The sequence below is a fragment of the Balaenoptera physalus genome (assembly GCF_965194825.1).
Source record: "Balaenoptera physalus genome assembly, chromosome: 7".
In the NCBI taxonomy this organism is placed as follows: Eukaryota; Metazoa; Chordata; class Mammalia; order Artiodactyla; family Balaenopteridae; genus Balaenoptera; species Balaenoptera physalus.
In genome coordinates this window covers 110257607-110277177 of record NC_138886.1, presented here as the reverse complement: position 1 = coordinate 110277177, position 19571 = coordinate 110257607, and the positions used below count along the sequence as shown (strand labels likewise).

Sequence of the window (19571 nt, the reverse complement as noted above, 5' to 3'; positions counted from 1 at the left end):
CTGATTCCTGGACCAGAATCTTACTTTTCACCTGGAGAATTTTGCTTCTTATGTGTGTGTGTGTGTGTGTGTGTGTGTAAAAACACATAAAATTTACAGACCCACAGATATAGAGGACAAACTAGTGGTTACCAGTAGGGAGAGGAAAGCAGGGGGAGGGGCAAGATGGGGGTAAGCGATTAAGAGGTACAAACTACTCTGTATGAAAGAAATAAGCTACAAGGATGTATTACCCAGCACAGAGAATATAGCCAATATTTTATAATAACTTTAAATGGAGTATAATCTAAAAAATTTTGAATCACTATATTGTACAACTGAAACTAATATAACATTGTACATCAACTGTATCTCCATTAAAAAAAAACACACACATGAAATTTACCATCTTAATCATTTTAAAAGTCCAGTTCAGTCTCATGAAGTTTATTTAGGCTGTTGTGCAACAGATCTCTTGAACTTTCTCATCTTGCAAAACTGAAACTGTCTACCCATTAAAACAAATTCCTCCTCCCTCCTCCCTCCAGCCCTTGGTAACCACCTTTCTACTTTCTGTTTCTGTGGCTTTGACTACTTTACATATGTCCTAAGAGTGGAATCACACAGTGTTTGTCTTTCTGTGTCCCAGCAGTCTAGGGAGTGTTGATGGAAACCGAGGCAGAAGGATGGTCAGAAGCTAAATGTCTCAGGAAACAGAGCACGTGGGAGAATTCTACGCTTCCATGCTTCACTGCCTGTAAATTTCACTTAGAAAAAATAATGTACCTTTCATCATGCCCTCTTTGGTTTATAGAAAGGCAATCTTGTAACAAAGGGCTAGGTCTTTTCTTCAATGATCCAACTATGACGTAGCTCAGATCTCCAGTGTCCTTGTATATATATCTCTCAGAGGTTTTCGTGAGTCATCACCATGTACTTCCAGCCTGGAGACATATGTGCTTTGTCAAATTCCACGAAAGGAGGCATGCTGGAGGGGAAGAAAGAGCATAGATTCTGAAGTCTAGACCTTAAGGACACTAATTTTAGTCCATTGCTTTTAAACTTGGGTAAATCATTTAAATTCTTTAAATTTCAGCTCTCTTGTCAAATGAGGATGGTAATACAAACTACAGTTTTTTGGTGAGGATTTAATGAGCGCAATTGTAACAATTTCAAAAAGTGTTATATAAACATTGACTACGTTTGTTTTAATATCAGTATAATAGCATTTCTTGCCAATTTCTGTTTCAACTTGGTGTCTATTAGCTGCTTCTTTTCTCTTTCTAACTCCGAGGAGAGCAAGTTTCTTTATCAGATCCCCTTCAGCGTTCTGAAAAGTAAATTCTCTCTTCTCCATGATGGAAAAAATTGCCTGCGTCCTCCTCGGGGTTTACAGTTACTTTGAATACAGAAATAGTTACTCAAGATTTATCAACTAGTGAAAACGTTTGTGGGTGTGTCAGAGATTGCTACTTTTCCCTGGGTATCCATTCTCCGTAATCCTTTAATAACAGAACTTCCAATTTTTAGCTGGTCGCGTAGCAGCCTAGAATAAAGATGAATATTTCTCAGCCTGCGTTGTGGCTAACTACGGTTAGGTGTTGAGTTCTGGCCAATTGAAATTGTATCAACCTACACATTTTTTAAGCAAAAAAGTTAACACAGGCAAGTAACCTTTCTCAAAGCAATTGGGGGAGGGGATTGCAGGAGGCAGCCATTTGAACTGCCGAGTTCCAAAACACTTTGTCATTGCTTCAATCCATCTGGTAGCATGAAGGAGAAGCCAAGCAACGATCCTGGTCCCCTGATGATTATGGACTTATCACATCGGACCCTTTGAGGCATGGTTTACGGACAAGTGAAGTAAAGTTCTTTCTTGTTTATGTCACTGTTGCTTTGGATTTTCTGTCACTCAGAATGGAACCAACTCCCAACTGATTCAGGCTGACCGTGATCATAATTATTACTCACTTAGTATTCTTGCACAGAGTACTACTTTAAAAAATCCACACCACACGTGGTGATCTGTGCCTAGCACATCCTAAAACATAGAAAGGGTTCATATGTTAATGTGGTAGAGACAGCTGGCTTAACTAAGAAGCAGAAATCACTTGAATATTTAAACAGAGCTGCCAATCCCAGGTACTGGTTACACAGGGAATGCAAGAGCCCCACAGAGGAAGGACAATGAACTAACCTAGAGATTATCAACAGCTGCTACCGCTGCTGGGTTCAAAGGACTGAGGAAGGTGGTGGTACAGACTGTATTATTATTTCCATTTTTATTCACTGCTCTCCCAGGAAGAGGGCCATCCATCCACCCTGCCTCGTTGATATGTGATTTGCTTTGGCTAATAAACGTGAGCAGAAGTGACATAGACCACGTCCAGGATGAATCACGTGATACACGAGTAAGATGACAGGCGCGCACAAGGTTTCTAACAGGTAGGCAGCTTGGTAAAGGAGGAAACACTGGGCTTGGAGTGTTGGAGGACATCTGCTTTCAATTCCTGGCTCTGCCACTTACTATCTAATAGGCCTTGGGCCAGTCACTGAGCTTTACTCGATGTCAATTTCTTCACTGGAGGAATGGGCTCAAGCATGGATTTATAATGATCTCTCAGCATCCTTTCATCTTGCTGTAATATACCCTGGATCAACCATACATGAACAGTTCCTTAAAGGAGAACTTCTTGTCCCTAGATCGAGTGCTTTTCTTTCCTGTACGTGTCACTTCGACTAAACATTATTCTTGTCCTGGTACTGACTTACCAAGTGGGATTTTTTTTACTCCTAAGAATGAATATTTCTTCCATGAACTAAAGCAGTGCAAAGTCTACTCATTCCAGTTTTTAATAGAACAATTCCATTAGCTGGAAACAAGAGTGTCGGTTTCAGGAGTGACTTAGCAGGTGCAGGAAAAACATCAACACTTAAGGGCCTTGGAGAAATGCAGATCCTTTCAAGTGGTGTTAAGTGTTTTGATGGAGAAATTTTCAAAATGCAGCTGTAATGCACACTTTAAGTCTCTGGCCCCTACTCCAACCACATTTCAAAGTTGCCAGTTGGGCTTGTCACCTGCCCTGTCACCACCTTCTTTTCCTGTTCTTCAGTGGGAGAAAGATCTTATTTCACTTGAGTTCTACCAACAGGATTTCCTGAACTAGGATGACCGAGGCCATCTCTGGTAGTTTTAAATCTTACACACCATTGTGATAAAAGTTGGGGTTGGTGGGACTTCCCTGGGGCTCCAGTGGTTAGGACTCTGCAATTTCCCTGCCAAGGGCCTGGATTCAATCCCTGGTCGGGGAACTAAGATCCCATAAGCCATGCAGTAAGGCCAAAAAAAAAAAAAATTGTGCAAAAAAAATGGGGGTTGGGAGTGAGGAGTCCCTTTCTGAATAAGCACCAGTAAGACCAAGAGTTGTGGTGCTTTCCAAATCACCATATCAGTGTAAGTTAGCGATGTGCTTAGAAGTCATCCTGTTAGGTACTTCTTCTAAAGTGTAAAGTCCTGGCATTGGGGGTGGGAAGAAGACCACCCAGAGGAATGGTAGAGTGGAGTGGAACCCTAGTAAAAGAAGGGAGGCCTCCTACCTGCCTGGTTGAAACAGCCTACGCCCCATCTCTCCTAGGCACTGTCCTGTGATCTCATACCAAACCCTCTGACCGGTGGCCACACTGACTTCCAAACAAATGGCCATGAGCAGGGCAGGTGGGGGCATCCCTCCATGACCCTCTAACAGGGCCTAGCTTTGTCCTTATGCATGGCCCTAGGCTTGTTCTCCGTGCTAGCCTTCTGGGTCAGCTGCAGATGGGTAGGATGGCAGAAAGCTTCTTCCAGGTTGCGTGTTTCGGGGCAGAACAGTGTCTGATAATCCAGTATTTGGGCTTCCATGAAAATGGATCTTCTACAGTTTTCCTGGCCTAGGTAAACTTCCCAAACTAATACATACAAAATGAGAACATGGCCTTCCCTACCTTCCCCAAGGAAAAAGGGTGGGACTTGATTCCATTTCTCACATTTTCTCCACTGACAGCCTTGTATGTGATTGTTTCCATTTCTTTTAATTTTTAAAAGTAGTACAGTAAGTCCCCTACATACAAACGAGTTCCGTTCTGAGAGCACGTTCGTAAGTCCAGTTTGTTTGTAAGTCCCACAAAGTTAGCCTAGGTACCCAACTAACAAAATCAGCTATATAGTACCGTACTGTAATAGGTTTATGATACTCTCCACACAAATAGTACATAGAAAAACACACAGAAAAAATAAAGAAAACATATTTAACCTTACAGTACTGTACCTTGAAAAGTACAGTAGTACAGTACAACAGCTGTCACACAGGGGCTGGCATCGAGTGAACAGGCAAGAAGAGCCACTGACTGGAGGAGGGAGAGGAGGTGGGAGATGGTAGAGCTGAAGGATCGCCAGCAATAGGAGACAGAGGGCAAGCTGCAATGTCACTCACGCCTGACGTTGATGGCACAGCCTCTGGTTCCTTGCTGGATTCAATTCTATCTACCCTCTTGAAAAAACGATCCAGTGATGTCTGGGTAGTAGCTCTTTTCTTCTCATCATAGATGACACAGTAGCACTGGATTGCATTCTGCACGGCTGCTGCAGCCTTCGTGTACCGTTCTATGTTTGTAGTACACATTCTAAGTCCTGTGCCTTAAAAACCAGCAGTGCCTCCTCAAAGAAAGAAAATCCCCTTGCCATTTCCTGTGATGGGAATCTTCAGTTCTTCGGTTACTTCTTCTTCTTCTTGTCTCTCTTTGTCCTTTCTCTGGGCCTCCAATTCCGTCAGTTCTTCATTAGTAAGCTCCTCATGTTGCACAGCAAGGAGTTCAGTGAAGTCGTCCTCTTGCAGATCTAGCTTGAAATAAAGATACTGTACTACTGTACTCTATACAGTACTGTACAGGAAAGTACACAAAAGCACAACCCGTCGTAGAGGATGCACATACGTGACAATGTACGCCAAACACGTAAACTAACTTATGTGACTGGACATGTGAATGCAAGTTCGCAACTTGAAGGTTCGTATGTAGGGGACTTACTGTACAAGTAACACATGCATCGTGTATTCATTTCCTGTCGATGCTGCAACAAATTACCGCAAATTTTAGTGGCTTAAGACAACACATCTCTATTATCTTCCAGTTCTGCAGGTCAGAAGTTCAAAATGAATCTTAAGGGTTAAATCAAGGTATTGGGAAAGCTGTGTTCCTTCTGGAGCTGTAGGGGAGAATCCGTTTCCCTGCATTTCTCAGCTTCTAGAAGCCACCTGCATTCCTAGGCTCCTAGCCCCTTCCCCCATCTTCAAAGTGTATCACTCCAACCTGTGCTTCCATCGTCGTATCTCCTCTCTGCCTCTTATCCTCTGCCTCCCTCTTACAAGGACCCTTGTGATTACATTGCGCTCATCCTGATTAAGGAGGATAATGGCCCCATCTCAAGAGCCTTAACTTAATCATATCTGCAAAGTCACTTTTGCCATTAAGGTCACCACTCACAGGTTCCAAGGATTAGGAAATGAACATTTTGAGGATCATTGTTCTACCTGAGACACATAATAAAAAAATAATAAATAGTAAAAATAAAAAGTAAAATAACACCCCCAGATAATTTTAACTGTTCCTATTATTATTTCATCTGCTTGTTTGCTACCGAACTCTAAATAACATGCTTATATATTTCTATTTTTTGATTTATCAACTTTAAAAATGTCTATTGACTCCCTGAATTTAACACTCTCACCTCCCTTCTCTTGCCTCTCAACACTCCCTCACCCCTCCAATTTAGTTATATATTAACTGACTTTGACTTTTATTTTATTTATTTTTAAAATTTATTTATTTTTGGGTGCATTGGGTCTTCGTTGCTGCGTGGTGTGTGGGCTTCTCACTGCGGTGGCTTCTCTTGTTGCGGAGCACGGGCTCTAGGTGCTCAGGCTTAAGTAGTTGTGGCACACAGGCTTAGTTGCTCTGCGGCATGTGGGGTCTTCCCGGACCAGGGCTTGAACCCATGTCCCCTGCATTGGCAGGCGGATTCTTAACCACTGCGCCACCAGGGAAGCCCCTGACTTTGACTTTTAACACTGTTTACGTATTGCCCATATAGAAGATGCAACAGTTGCTGTACCTATGTTTTCCTCCATTTTCCCTCCTACTCCTTTATGCTGGGTTTGTCAGTGATATCATTAGTTTTCGTTGTCAAGGATTATTTTTCTGAAATTATAATTAAGTCTTCCTTATGCTTTGTCTGTAGATTAATTCTAACATTGAACATTAATAGCAATTCCAATATAATGATTATGAAGGTATTAATCACTGAAGAATGAAATAGGGTGATTGGACCTATAGAAAAGGAAAGGCAATCCTACATCCTTGAACCTGGACCTCTTGAAGGAAAGGATTCCAAGCAACAAGGTTAAGGGAATCTTTTTTTCCCCAATGAATACTCAAAATTGGTGCATGTTTTAATTTGCCTCCCATTCTTGCCTACATCTGTCCTATTCCCCTCCCAGGATAAAAACTCATATTATTTTCTTATGTATTCTTCTACAGATTCTCTATCAATACTAATAACATATTTTTATCTCCTTTTCTTACACAAAAGGCAGCATACAAATACTATTCTGCACTATTACAGGGTGAATTGTGTCCCCCCAAAAGATATGTTGAAGCTCTAACCTCCAGTACCTATGAATGGGACCTTATTTGGACATAGGGTGTTGGAAGATGCAATCAAGTTAAGATGAGGTCATTAGGGTGGACCCTAATCCAATATGGCTGGTGTCCTTATAGAAAGAGGGAAATTTGAACACAGACACATAGAGAGAAGGTCATGTGATAACAGAGGCAGAGACTGAAATGAAGCAGCTGCAAGCCAAGGAATGCCAAGGACGCTGGCCACCAACAGAAGTTAGAAGAGGCAAGGAAGCATCCTCTTCTTGGGGCTTTAGAAGGAGCATGGCCCTGCCATCTTGATTTTGGACTTCTAGCCTCCAAAACTGTCAGACAATAAATTTCCGTAGTTATAAGCTACCTAGTTTGTGGTACTTTGGCATGGTAACCCCAGTGAACTAATATATGCACCTTGCTTTTTTTTTCACTTAACATATCAGAGATTTTCTGAAGCAGTACATAGCAACTTTTGTGAAAAATGCCACACAAAATTCCATAATAAGTTACCATAAGTTATTTACCATACTCTACTGATGGACACTTGGGTTATTTTCAGTCTTTTGCTATTACAAATAATCTTGCAATGAATAATTTTGTACGTATGTAATTTCTTAAGAGTGTAGGGAATTCCCTGGCAGTCCAGTGGTTAGGATTCGGAGCTTTCACTCTGGGCGGGGTTTGATCACTGGGCAGGAAACTAAGATCCCGCAAGCCACGCAGCCAAAAAAAAAGAAAAAAAAAAAAAAGAATGTAGTTATATCTGTAGGGTAAATTTCCAGAAGTGGAAGTGCTGAGGCAAAGGGTGAATACATTTATAATTGTGATATTTCTGATTGATGATCATGAGAGTTGAATCTGTTTGCATTTCCACCAGCAATTTGTGAACATACTGGTTTCCCACATTCTTGCCATAAGAATGTGCTGTCAAACATGGATTTTTGTTAGTCGTAGGTTGAACATGGCATTCAGTATAGTTTAAATTCATATTTCCTTTATTATAAGTGAGATTAAACATTTTTATGGGTTAAGAGCCACCCATATTTCTATAAACTATCTAATTATGTCCATTTTTCTATTGGGCTATTAGCTTTTACTTACTGAATTCTATGTTCTTTTACCTTTTTTCCGGTGGAAAAAGTTTCTATTTTTTCCCCCAAATGCCCATTTTTCTTTTGACTTTGATGTTTATATTTTTAATTGAAGAGTTTAAAATATTTATGTAGTCAATTTATCAATCTTTTCTTTTACGGCTTCTGAATTTTGAGTTTTCCTTAGAAAAAAATCTTCCCTGCTCTAAAGTTTTAAAAGAATTTACCCATGTTTTCTTTTATATTTTTATTTTTTTACATGTAAATATTTGATCCATTTGGAATTTAATCTGGTGTACAGTGTGAGCTTTTTGTACAACTTTTCCCTTTCCAAATCTCTTCTTAGTTGTCTGAATACCATTTACTGATATGAGATTTACCTTTATCACATACTAAATTCCCATATATATTTTGGTTAATGTCTGGACTTTCTATTCTGTTCTGTTTATTCATTCATGTCTCAATACCAAAATATTTTAATTTTTGTGATTTCAATAATATGTGGCAATATTTAGTAGGACAATTCAATGTTCTTTTTTTTTTAATTTCAAAAATGTCCTGGCTCTTGCTTTTTTTTTTTTTTTTTGGCAGCACCAAGCAGCTTGCAGGATGTGGGAACTTAATTCCCCTGGCCTTTGCTTTCTTATTTACATATATACAGTTGAGAATCTGCTTCTCCCAGAGGTCTAATATACATAAACAGATGTTTTCATTTTTACTCACTACATTCTCTTTCTTTAGGACTTAGACATTTTAATGTACTCCTTCTCTTTGATGATAAGGTCTCATCACAGACCCAAACTTACACACCTCTCTTTTTTTCCCTGTGATGAGTGTATCCTAAGAGACTCCTTGGACTCTGACATGACCCACTTCTGCCAGGGACCCTGCATCCTCCAGTCCGAATTCTATGATTGTCTCAGTTCAGGCTTGAGCTGGACCTTGATGACATATTCATTCACGCTTTCAGTATTTGCTAGCACCTTCTCAAATATCCAGGAATAATATGAATTAAATAAGAAATGAATAGCCCTATAAGAAGAAGATTATGAAACTTTTCAGAAGGAAATATTACAGTAATTAAAACTATGTGACACTAGTGAAGGCTAATGGAATAAAATATGAGACCTAGAAAAAGACCAACTATATACGAGAACTTGGTTTATGATAAGATGACATTTCAAATCAGATGAGGATATATAAAGTATTCAGAAATGGTAGTATTGGGATACAGGCTGAGCCATTTCAACAAAAGCACCAGAAATACAGTTGCTACTCCATGTGTGGTCCGCACACTGTGGTCCATGACGAGGTGGGTTCTGAAACTGTGTAAGCATTTAGAAACTTTCATAGAAATTTGACCTTGCTGTCACCTGCAAGTGCATGATGGTCTCACTCAGCAGAGTGTATTGCAGGATGGATGCTGAGAACACAGGTGTGGTGAAGGTCATGTTGACCTGGTAGTGGAGCCCTCGGGGGAAGCTGCGCAGGCCAGGACTGGAGGGGCGGCACGTGCAGGCCCAGGGGCCCCTGGTGCGGTGGGGACAGCAGTGCAGGGGCCCCTGGTGGCTGGAGGTGGTGGACAGAGGCCTGAGGTGGGGGGACCCCAGTCTAGGGCGGTGGCGGGTTGAAGAGGAGGCCCCGCAGTTGGGGGTTGGCCCCAGGGTTCTGGGGCCGATGGATGGGTCCGGGAGGGGGCTGCTCCAGGAGGGCCTTGTGGGGCGCCTGGGGGGGGCCTGGGCAGCACCCCGGGGCTGGGGCTGCCCCGTGGCTGCAGAGGCTCCCACGGTCCCCTGAGGCTGGGGCTGCGGCGGCCGGAGCTGCTGCTGCAGCTTCTGCTGCTGGAGTGGCTTGTGGTTGGTGAGGACCTGCCGGACGCCGTTGACAAAGTTTCTCTGGTCTCAGGGGATGAGGCCCATGAAGACCTTCCTGAATGAGTGCGGGAACGTGAGCACACGCACCTCGCAGGGGGCCGGGCGGGGACGTGCACGCGGCCAGCGAAGCCGCTGCCCAGGATGCGGTAGAGACCTCTGAGGGAGTCCAGGTCCTTGTCGGTGAAGTGGGAATGGACCATCCCTGAGCTCCAGAGCCAAGGGCGCAGGTTGGTCAGCAGCTGCTGGGCTGTGAGCTGCGCGATCAGCGCTGTCCTGTTTTCAGGTTCTCGCCGTGACTCAGGTAGACCTGAGAAGGCAGTGACCGAGTCAGCTTGGTGCTGGCGCCGCAGAGGCAGGTTTGGGCTTCTCTTGCCACTCGAGGACCCCGCTCCAGGCCAGGAGTTTGTTGGAGACTGACTGCTGCCCACCAAGGGCCAGGGCCCCGAGCTGGGCCGGAGAACGGTGCCTGCCCTGAGCAGTGCCCTGGGCTGCACAGGGGGGGCCAGGACTGGGCCAGGGGCTACAGGGGAGACCAGGCTGGGCTGGGAAGGGGGAGGTGGCTTGGGGGCACCGGGGGGCCCGTGCCTGGCTGCAGGGGGGTACCCACTCCTGGAGCGGCTTGCTGAAGAGGGTTGATGGGCACAGCGAGGGCCCAGCCCAGCCTTCTGGTTCTTGGCGGCCTGCACTGCGCTCTGGGCAGCCACCTGAGCTGCACTCAGGGGACCAGGTACTGCGGAGGGGACAGGGGCAGAGGCTGCTGGGGGGCTGCCGAGAGCGGGGCACCCGAGGGAGGATCTAGAGGCAGGGGCACGGGCTGCTTTGGCTGGAGGGGGCCTGGGGCCGAGCCACCCACGACGGGCAGCACAAGCCCCTGCACCAGCACCATGTGCCTCGGGTCCTGACTCACGTCTGTTGGTGGCTGCAGTGGCTCCAGCCTGGCGGGAGGAGCCGCCGTCTCGACCAGAAGCTGCAGGGCAGGCAGCTTCCAGGGCAACACGGTGGAGAAGTAGGTTCCTCAGTCCCCAGCCTTCTGCACGAGGGTCTCCGTCATGCACCCAGAGTATGCGGTGCTCTCGACAGCACGCAGCAGGTAGGGGGGCGAGTTACAGATAAGGAGGCAGAGTCGGTGTGTCTGGCCAATCTGCTCCGGCATCTTCTTGAAGTCATCGAACAGCTGCAGGGCCCTGCTGAGGCCTTCAGCCATGAGGCTGCAGCTCTCGCCCCCCCCCCCCCCACCCCATGAACTCCATGCCGTTGAGCCAGATGACAAAGCCATAGGCGCTGCTGCTGGGAGCGTGATATTGTATGTAGGACTCAGGAACGCCGTCCACTGTGTTGAACACCACGAGGCTGTACTGCGTTCCCCCATAGTGTCCCCCAAAGTCCGTCTCGGCAGCAGGACCACCATTAAAATAGTTGATGGCCAGGAGCAGGTAGTGTTTGCGGAGCCCCTCGAAGTAGGGCCCCAGGTTGGCTGTGCCCTCAATCACAAACACCACGTCAGCTATGAGGTCCCCGGCCCAGCCGCCAAGCCCGTTCTAAATTCATAGTTTAACATTATTAGCCCAATGAAATACATTTTTATTACTTATTTTCTATCTTTCAAAAAATAATAAGTTCAGACCTATAGAAAGTTGTAAGAGTAGTGCAAAGCGTTCCTGTGTACTTTTCATGCAGATTTCCCAGTGGTTAACATTCTATCACATTTGTACTATCATTTTCTTTTTCTCTTTATGTACATGCATGGCAGATAATACCTTCCAAAAATGGACAGAACAATCTGTCACTGCTCCATATGCTCTTTTAGAACCTTGCCACTCCTCATCAGGAAGTGTGGCCTACATCCCCTCTTCCTGAACCTGAATGGGTGTGTGTCTGCAGCAACCGAGAGAGTATGGCGCAAGTGAGGTTAGGTGACTTCTCAGATGAGGTCATAAAAAGGACACACCTTCTGCCTGGTTATCTGTCTTGAGACACCCTAAGAACCCAGCTGTCATTATGTGAGGAAGCCCAGGCTACGTGGTTAGGCCACGTATAGGTTTTCTAGCCAGAAGCGCCAGCATCAGCTTAGCCAACAAGCAGCAACAACCGCCAGACAATACAGCGATGATTTAGCCCCCAGGCGCCACGTCTTCCAGCTGAGGTCCCAGACATCACCAAGCAGAGACAAGCCTCCCACGCTGTGTGCTGAATCCCTGACCCATAGAATCCATGAGCATAATAACTGGTTGTCCTATGCCACTAAATTTTGGGGTAATTAGCTACTCAGCATAATAACCGGAACAATAATAATCTTTTTTTTTTCTGAGTCATTCATTAGAGAATAAATTACAGACATGATACTGTTACCTCTTAATGTTTCCTAAAAGCAAGGGCAGTCTCCTGCATAACGACAGGGCAGCCATCAATCAGGAAATTAACATCCACAGAGCCCATTCAAATGTCACTGATTGTCCCAACGATGTCACATGCAGGAGACTTCTCTGGTGGTCCAGTGGTTAAGAATCCACCTTCCAATGCAGGGGATGTGGGTTTGATTCCTGGTTGTGGAGCTAAGATCCCACTTGCCGTGGGGCAACTAAGCCCGCGTGGGGCAACTAAGACCCGACGTAGCCAAATAAATAGATTAAAAAAAAAAACAAAAATGACGTCCTGTACAGGTTCAGGATCTAATCCAAAATCACATGTTGCTTTTACTTGTGTTATCTTTTTAGTCTCTTTCAATCTGGAACCATTCCTCAGTCTTCCTTTGGCTTTTCTGGTCTTGACAATTTTGAAAAGTAGAGGCAACTTACTTTGTAAATAGCCCTTAGTTTTGGTTTGTCTGCTGTTTCCTCATGATTACATTCAGATGATATAATATTTTCAGGAATATCACAGAAGTGATTCTGTGTTCTTTGTGCTTTATAAGTAGGAAGCACACAACTTTAATATTTTTCACTTGGTTAGAATCATGTCTTCATTATTTCTTTATTGTAGCGTTAATAAATATTTTGTACTTAGTATTTTATATACATTTCCTGTTCTTCATCAAAATTTCTCCCACTAGTTTTAGTATCTGTTAGCAATTCTTTGCTTTAATCAGTTATTACTATACTGCTTGCTAAATGTAGATTTTCTAATTCCATTATTCCTTCTACATTTATTAGTTGACATTCTCTTGTAAGGTGTTTTCCTTTCTTATATATGTATGTATGTATGTCTTATGTATGTCTCATGATTCCTGTTTTACTTAATGCATTATTGTCTGTTACTGAATCATTTTTTATTTTAATGTTCAGATTGTCCCAGATTGGGTCAATGAGATATGTTTCCTTCATTCTTTCTCACCAGCAGTGTGCCAGAGTTCTAGTTGCCACGTATCAGTGGTATTGTTGATCTTTTTAATTTGTAGCCATTCTAATGTGTATATGGCTCTATTTCACTGTGGTTTTAGTTTGCATTTCTCTGATGACTGATGATGTTGAGCATATTTTCATGTGTTTATCAGCCATTTGCATATCTGCTCAAGTCTTTTTTTAAATGGGGTTATTTGCCTTTTTATTATTGAGTTGTAAGAGTTCTTTCTAGGGCTTCCCTGGTGGCGCAGTGGTTGAGAATCTGCCTGCCAATGCAGGGGACACGGGTTCGAGCCCTGGTCTGGGAAGATCCCACATGCCGCGGAGCAACTAGGCCCGTGAGCCACGACTACTGAGCCTGCGCGTCTGGAGCCTGTGCTCCGCAACAAGAGAGGCCGCGATAGTGAGAGGCCCGCGCACCGCGATGAAGAGTGGCCCCCACTTGCCGCAACTAGAGAAAGCCCTCGCACAGAAACGAAGACCCAACACGGCCATAAATAAATAAATAAATGTATTTATTTTTTTAAAAAAAAGTTCTTTCTATATTCTGATACAAATCCTTTGTCAGCTATGTATTGTAAATGTTTTCTCCCATTCCTCAGCTTGACTTTCCACTGTCTTCATGATGTCTATCGTAAAGAAAGACATTTTTTTATGGTTTATGTTTTTTGTGTCCTAAAACAACATTGCCTACCTCAAGGTTTTAAAGATTGTCTACTTATGTTCTCTTCTAAAAGCTTTGCAATTTTTGTTTTTTCATTTAGATTTATGATACACTTCTAATTTTTGTGATGTGTGAGGTAAGGATTAATGTTCAGTTTTTAAAAATTCAGATATCTGGTCATTCCATCACTATTTGTAGAAAAGACTTTCCCTTCTCTGTTGAGTTACCTTGGCATGTTTGTGGAAAATAAACTTACCATAGATAAGTGGTTCTACTTCTGGAGTCACTTTCCTGTTCCAGTCATCTTTACGTGGATTCTTTTACCAAAACCACGTTGTCTTAATTATTGTAGCTTTATTGTAAATCATGAAATCAGATAGTTTTCTCCAACTTCACTCTTTTTAAAAATGACTTTTGCTGTTCTAGGTCTATAGGAATTTCCATTACAAATTTAACAATTAGCTTGTCAATTTCACCCAAAGTGCCTGCAGGAATTTTGTTCAGAATTGCATTGAATCTATAAATCAACATGGGGAGAATTAATAATATTGAGTTTTCCAATCCAAAAACATATTATATTGCACCATTTATTTAGGTCTTCTTTAATTTCTTACAGCAATATTTTATTCTTTTCAGTGAAGAAGTGTTGCATGTCTTTTGTTATGTTTAATGTGCCTAGTTTTATAACATGCCTGTGTTGTTTATTATTACATTTTTTGAAATATAATTTTGTTATCAATATTATGGAGTCAAATAGTAAAACATTTGGAAATTGTCTCCGTTTTTTATTCATTTCATGTTTTCTAGAGATTTAATTTTATAGTATATTTCAAAAGTATTCTTCCATGAGAGATTGTCCTCCACCACAGATAGAGAAGCACTTGTCTACAGATACAGAGTCTAGGTCTGGTCAGTGTCTGAAGTTCTTACCATCTTCCAAGCATTTTTGGGAAGGGGGCAAGAACAGCCAGGGAAGTGCATACCTAACTCTTCTGAAAAATGATCTGGAAGTGGCACGTATCAATCCTGCTCACATCTCATGGCCCCCCTTTGCTGCAAGGGAGGCTGAGAAGTGTAGCTTTTGGCGGCTGACATGAGTCCAGTAATGGCTGTCATTATGGAAGAAGGGAGGCATGGATGTAAATAAAAACAAAAATAAACAAATGGGACCTAATTAAACTTAAAAGCTTTTGCACAGCAAAGGAAACCATAAACAAAACGAAAAGACAACCTACAGAATGGGAGAAAATATTTGCAAACGAAGTGACTGACAAGGGATTAATCTCCAAAATAGGTAAACAGCTCATGCAGCTCAATATCAAAAAAACAAACAACCCAATCAAAAAATGGGCAGAAGATCTAAATAGACATTTCTCCAAAGAAGACATACAGATGGTCAATAAGCACATGAAAAGATGCACAACACCACTAATTATTAGAGAAATGAAAATCAAAACTATAATGAGGTATCACCTCACACCAGTCAGAATGGTCATGATCAAAAAATCTACAAACAATAAATGCTGGAGAGGGTGTGGAGAAAAGGGAACCCTCTTGCACTGTTGATGGGAATGTAAACTGGTACAGCCACTATGGAAAACATCATGGAGTTTCCTTAGAAAACTAAAAATAGGGTTACCATATGATCTAGCAGTCCCACTCCTGGGCATATATCTGGAGAAAACCATAATTCAAGAAGACACATGCACCCCAATATTCATTGCAGCACTATTTACAATAGCCAGGACATGGAAACAACCTAAATGTCCATTGACAGAGGAATGGATAAAGAAGATATGGTATATATATATATAAGTATATATATATATATATACACACACACACACACACACACACACACACACACAATGGAATATTACTCAGCCATAAAAAGAACAAAATAATGCCATTTGCAGCAACATGGATGGACCTAGAGATTGTCATACTGAGTGAAGTAAGTCAGACAAAGACAAATATAATATGATATCACTTATATGTGGAATCTAAAAAAAATGGTACACATGAACTTGTTTACAAAGCAGAAATAGAGTCACAGATGTAGAAAACAAACTTATGTAGAAGGGGAGGGCAGGGATAAATTGGGAGTTTGGGATGGACATATACACACTGCTATATATAAAACAGATAACTAATAAAGACCTACTGTATAGCACAGGGAACTCTACTCAATACTCTGTAATGGCCTATATGGGAAAAGAATCTGAAAAAGAGTGGATATATGTCTATGTATAACTGATTCACTTTGCTATACTCCTGAAACTAACACAACATTATATATCAACTATACTCCAATAAAAATTAAAATAAGAAGTTGGGCATGGATACTGCTATGGTTAGCACTCTGTCACTGTTGATCCTTCTGGATCCCTAAATGTTAATTCTCCCCTCTCTTCCAATGCAGACAATGTACTCACACCTCCTCCAGTGAGGCGCCTCCTCCAGTTTAATAGGTAGGATATCAAGTTGTTTTGCATCCTCTTCCATCAAGTTTAGGTATAGCTTCTCATGACCTGATGACCGACTGTGGAGCAGAGTACCACGCACCAGCTACCAATCCCAGGGGAGGACTCCAGCTGCAGGGAGCAGAGCAAAGGTCACCACCGTGCCAACCAGCAGGAATAGAAGCCCAAACTTCTTCCCATTGCGTCTTGTATCAAAGTGGCCAAGGAAGACCGCACTGGATGAAATAAAGCTTTACTTACACAGAAAGGAGACAGAATAAGATTAGCTTCAGTTGTGTGCCTCACGGTCCCCTGGTCAGTGGCTCGCTCCTGGCAGTGACACAGGGCCATTGGCCTATACGCACTCTTTTGGTGCTGCAGTTCAAGGAATCTTGTCCCTTCCCTGCAGAGGACAGACATAGCTGTGGGGTTGGCCAGCTGCCATTTGACACAGATGCTTTAAGCAGAGACAAAAGAGTACTCATTGAGCACGAAACAAGGAAAGATATTCCCACACAGGGCGATAAGCCCGGCACAGGCTGTGTGGGCCCTTTATCTCTTGGTAGGAAGTGTTTCAGGCCCAAGGCCCATTCTGATGCAGCAGAGTTGGGACCCAAAGACTGCGTGCATGAGACAGCCTTTCCCAACACGTACAAAACAAAACCCACATTATCTGTGGTCCCTCCCAGAGATGCAGTACGAAATGGTAGACTAGGACAAGGACAAATGCTATAAAAATCCTTATTTGGAAAAGAAAAAAAATTGGAAACCCGGCGCCCGGTGGTCCATAGCGTTGATCAATTTCTGCAGGACAAGATGTGAAGGCTCCCTGCCCTGGCAGTGGAGTAACTTTTAGGCCAGACTCTGGTTCTACTCTCTGAGAATAGCTCTCTTGTCCGCTGTTCTCTCTGAACCCTAGTTTTGTAATGAAATTGACACTGGAGAGTCTGGCCACTTAAAGTCTGCATCACGTTTACAACCTGCTTCCTGCTGGTGCCAGACACACTCAACTCCTCCTCGAGGGAGGCAGCCCGACGTCTAAACAAGTCATTGCACCTGTGTCAAAACCCAGGACCTGGCGTCAACGCACAGTCTTTTCCATGGTGTGCTGGGGGTGTAATCATCAAGGCCAGGAGGTAGCGCTCACTATCTCTCTCCAGTCTTATTGGCTAGAACTTTTCATGTGTACACACCTGGTTGCAAGAGAACAGGAAATGGAGACTTCAGCTGGGTATATATATATATATATATATACCTGGGTATATCCATAGCCTCAGCTAGAACTCAGAAGTCCTGTTTGGAAAGATGTATTTATTTATTTATTTTTTAAAGAAGCCATCTGTGCTTGACTTTTTTTTTTAAATTATTATTTATTTATTTATTTACTTTTGGCTGTGTTGGGTCTTCGTTTCTGTGTGAGGGCTTTCTCTAGTTGCGGCAAGTGGGGGCCACTCTTCATCGCGGTGCGCGGGCCTCTCACCATCGCGGCCTCTCTTGTTGTGGAGCACAGGCTCCAGACGCGCAGGCTCATTAGTTGTGGCTCACGGGCCCAGCTGCTCCGCGGCATGTGGGATCTTCCCAGACCAGGGCTCGAACCCGTGTCCCCTGCATCGGCAGGCAGATTCTCAACCACTGAGCCACCAGGGAAGCCCCTGGAAAGATGTATTGAACACATGAAGGACGCTCGTGAACAACTAGTCCGTCTCGGCCACACTCAGGCATGAAGTCTCCCTCCTACACCACTCACAAACATGGAACTGAACACGTCTCCATGACTAATACACACACACATAAACGCATGCACACTTACACAAAGCTTTTGTTGGTGGTAATAGACTGCTTGCTTTCGGAAGATGGGTGGCGTTTATGTAACAAAAATAAAATGATAATAGTAGACCTTCTGGATCTCTAAAGACCCTCAGCCATTTCATTGCATTTCTCAACCTCCCTTCTGCTTTTCTCTTTACTTGGCTGTCTGCACTTCAGCATTTCTATTCATTCCTATTCCCAAGTGGTTTAGCTTTTCTTGTGCCCCCTTGACTATTATTAATGCCCTGACAGTCTCACTTTCCACCCAAGTGATATTATTAAAGAATTTTGCTAAAGGAAGACAGGTCTCCTTTAAAAAGAATTCAAGCGATGTACTAGGACTGTAATGTAGAACATGAGAAATACAATGAACTCTGCTGTATGTTGTATAGGAAAGGTATAAAGAGAGCAAATCTTAAGAGTTCTCATCACAAGAAAAAAATTCTTTTTCTATTTTTTTAATTTTGTATCTATATGATATGATGGATGTTCACTAAATTTATTGCCATAATCATTTCATGATGTATGTAAGTCAAATTGTTACACTGCACACCTTAAATTTCTACAGTGCTGTATGTCAATTATATCACAATAAAACTGGAAGAAAAAAGATAAGTTAAAACATGACAACTGAAAAAAATGAATTCAAGGGCTACTAAAATTATGATTTTCTTTCACTCTGCTCAGAGTTTGTGTATTGCACAGAAGAGATTGAAAGGGACTAGAAAGGGACTATACTATTATAATAACCTTATAAGGTAGGTCTTATTTTTATTATTTCCATTTTCTAGATAAGGAAACTAAAGCACAGAGAGGGTAAGTTACTTGTGCAAAGCTCACACAGCTAATGATAATAATAATAACAAACAGAGTGCTTACTGTAATCACCGTTCGGAGTGTTTTATACGTAACAATACCATTTAATTCCCATCTGTTTGATAGATGATGACATGTTCCCCATTTACAGATAAATAAACTGAGGCCTGGAACAGTTTAGTAAGTTGCTCAAGGTTACACAGCTAGTAAGTAAGTGGCAAGGCTGGTAGTTGAATCTGGGTCTAGGTCCATGCCTGTAAAATTTGCATTCTTTTATTTCTTTTTAAAAAATTTTTTTCTTTTGTTTAAGAAAAGTTTTTTTTGTTTTGAAACTTTACATTTTTAAACATTAATGTTTGGGCTTCCCTGGTGGCGCAGTGGTTAAGAATCTGCCTGCCAATGCACGGGACACGGGTTCGAGCCCTGGTCTGGAAAGATCCCACATGCTGCGGAGCAGCTAAGCCCGTGAGCCACAACTACCGAGCCTGTGCCTCTGGAGCCTGTGCTCCGCAACAAGAGAGGCCACGATAGTGAGAGGCCCGCGTACCGCGATGAAGAGTGGCCCCCGCTTGCCGCAACTGGAGAAAGCCCTCGCACAGAAACGAAGACCCAACACAGCCAAAAGTAAATAAATAAATAAATAAATTTATTAAAAAAACAAAAAAAACCCATTAATGTTCACAGCCCAAGCTTACATGGTAAACTTAATGAGTTGAGCCTCTCAATCAAAGGGGTCCTGGCAGAGATTACCTTTGAGAGTACCAATATCAGGGATAAGGCCTGGTGAAGGTTCTCTGACTGTGGGGTCATGATGTGTGTTAGGTCGGTGGATTTGAGTTCCACTATGGAAT

General features: G+C 42.8%; 1 pseudogene across 1 annotated transcript; it reads right to left on the bottom strand.

Annotated features, from left to right (window-relative positions):
* Positions 1-9149: 9149 nt before the first annotated feature.
* On the bottom strand, positions 9150-18856 carry LOC309665234 (mediator of RNA polymerase II transcription subunit 25 pseudogene; annotated as a pseudogene). Its single transcript has 3 exons — positions 18822-18856; positions 16357-16552; positions 9150-11169 (listed from the first exon to the last, which is right to left on the bottom strand). The product of its transcript is annotated as a mediator of RNA polymerase II transcription subunit 25 pseudogene (transcript).
* Between the last annotated feature and the right edge of the window lie 715 nt (positions 18857-19571).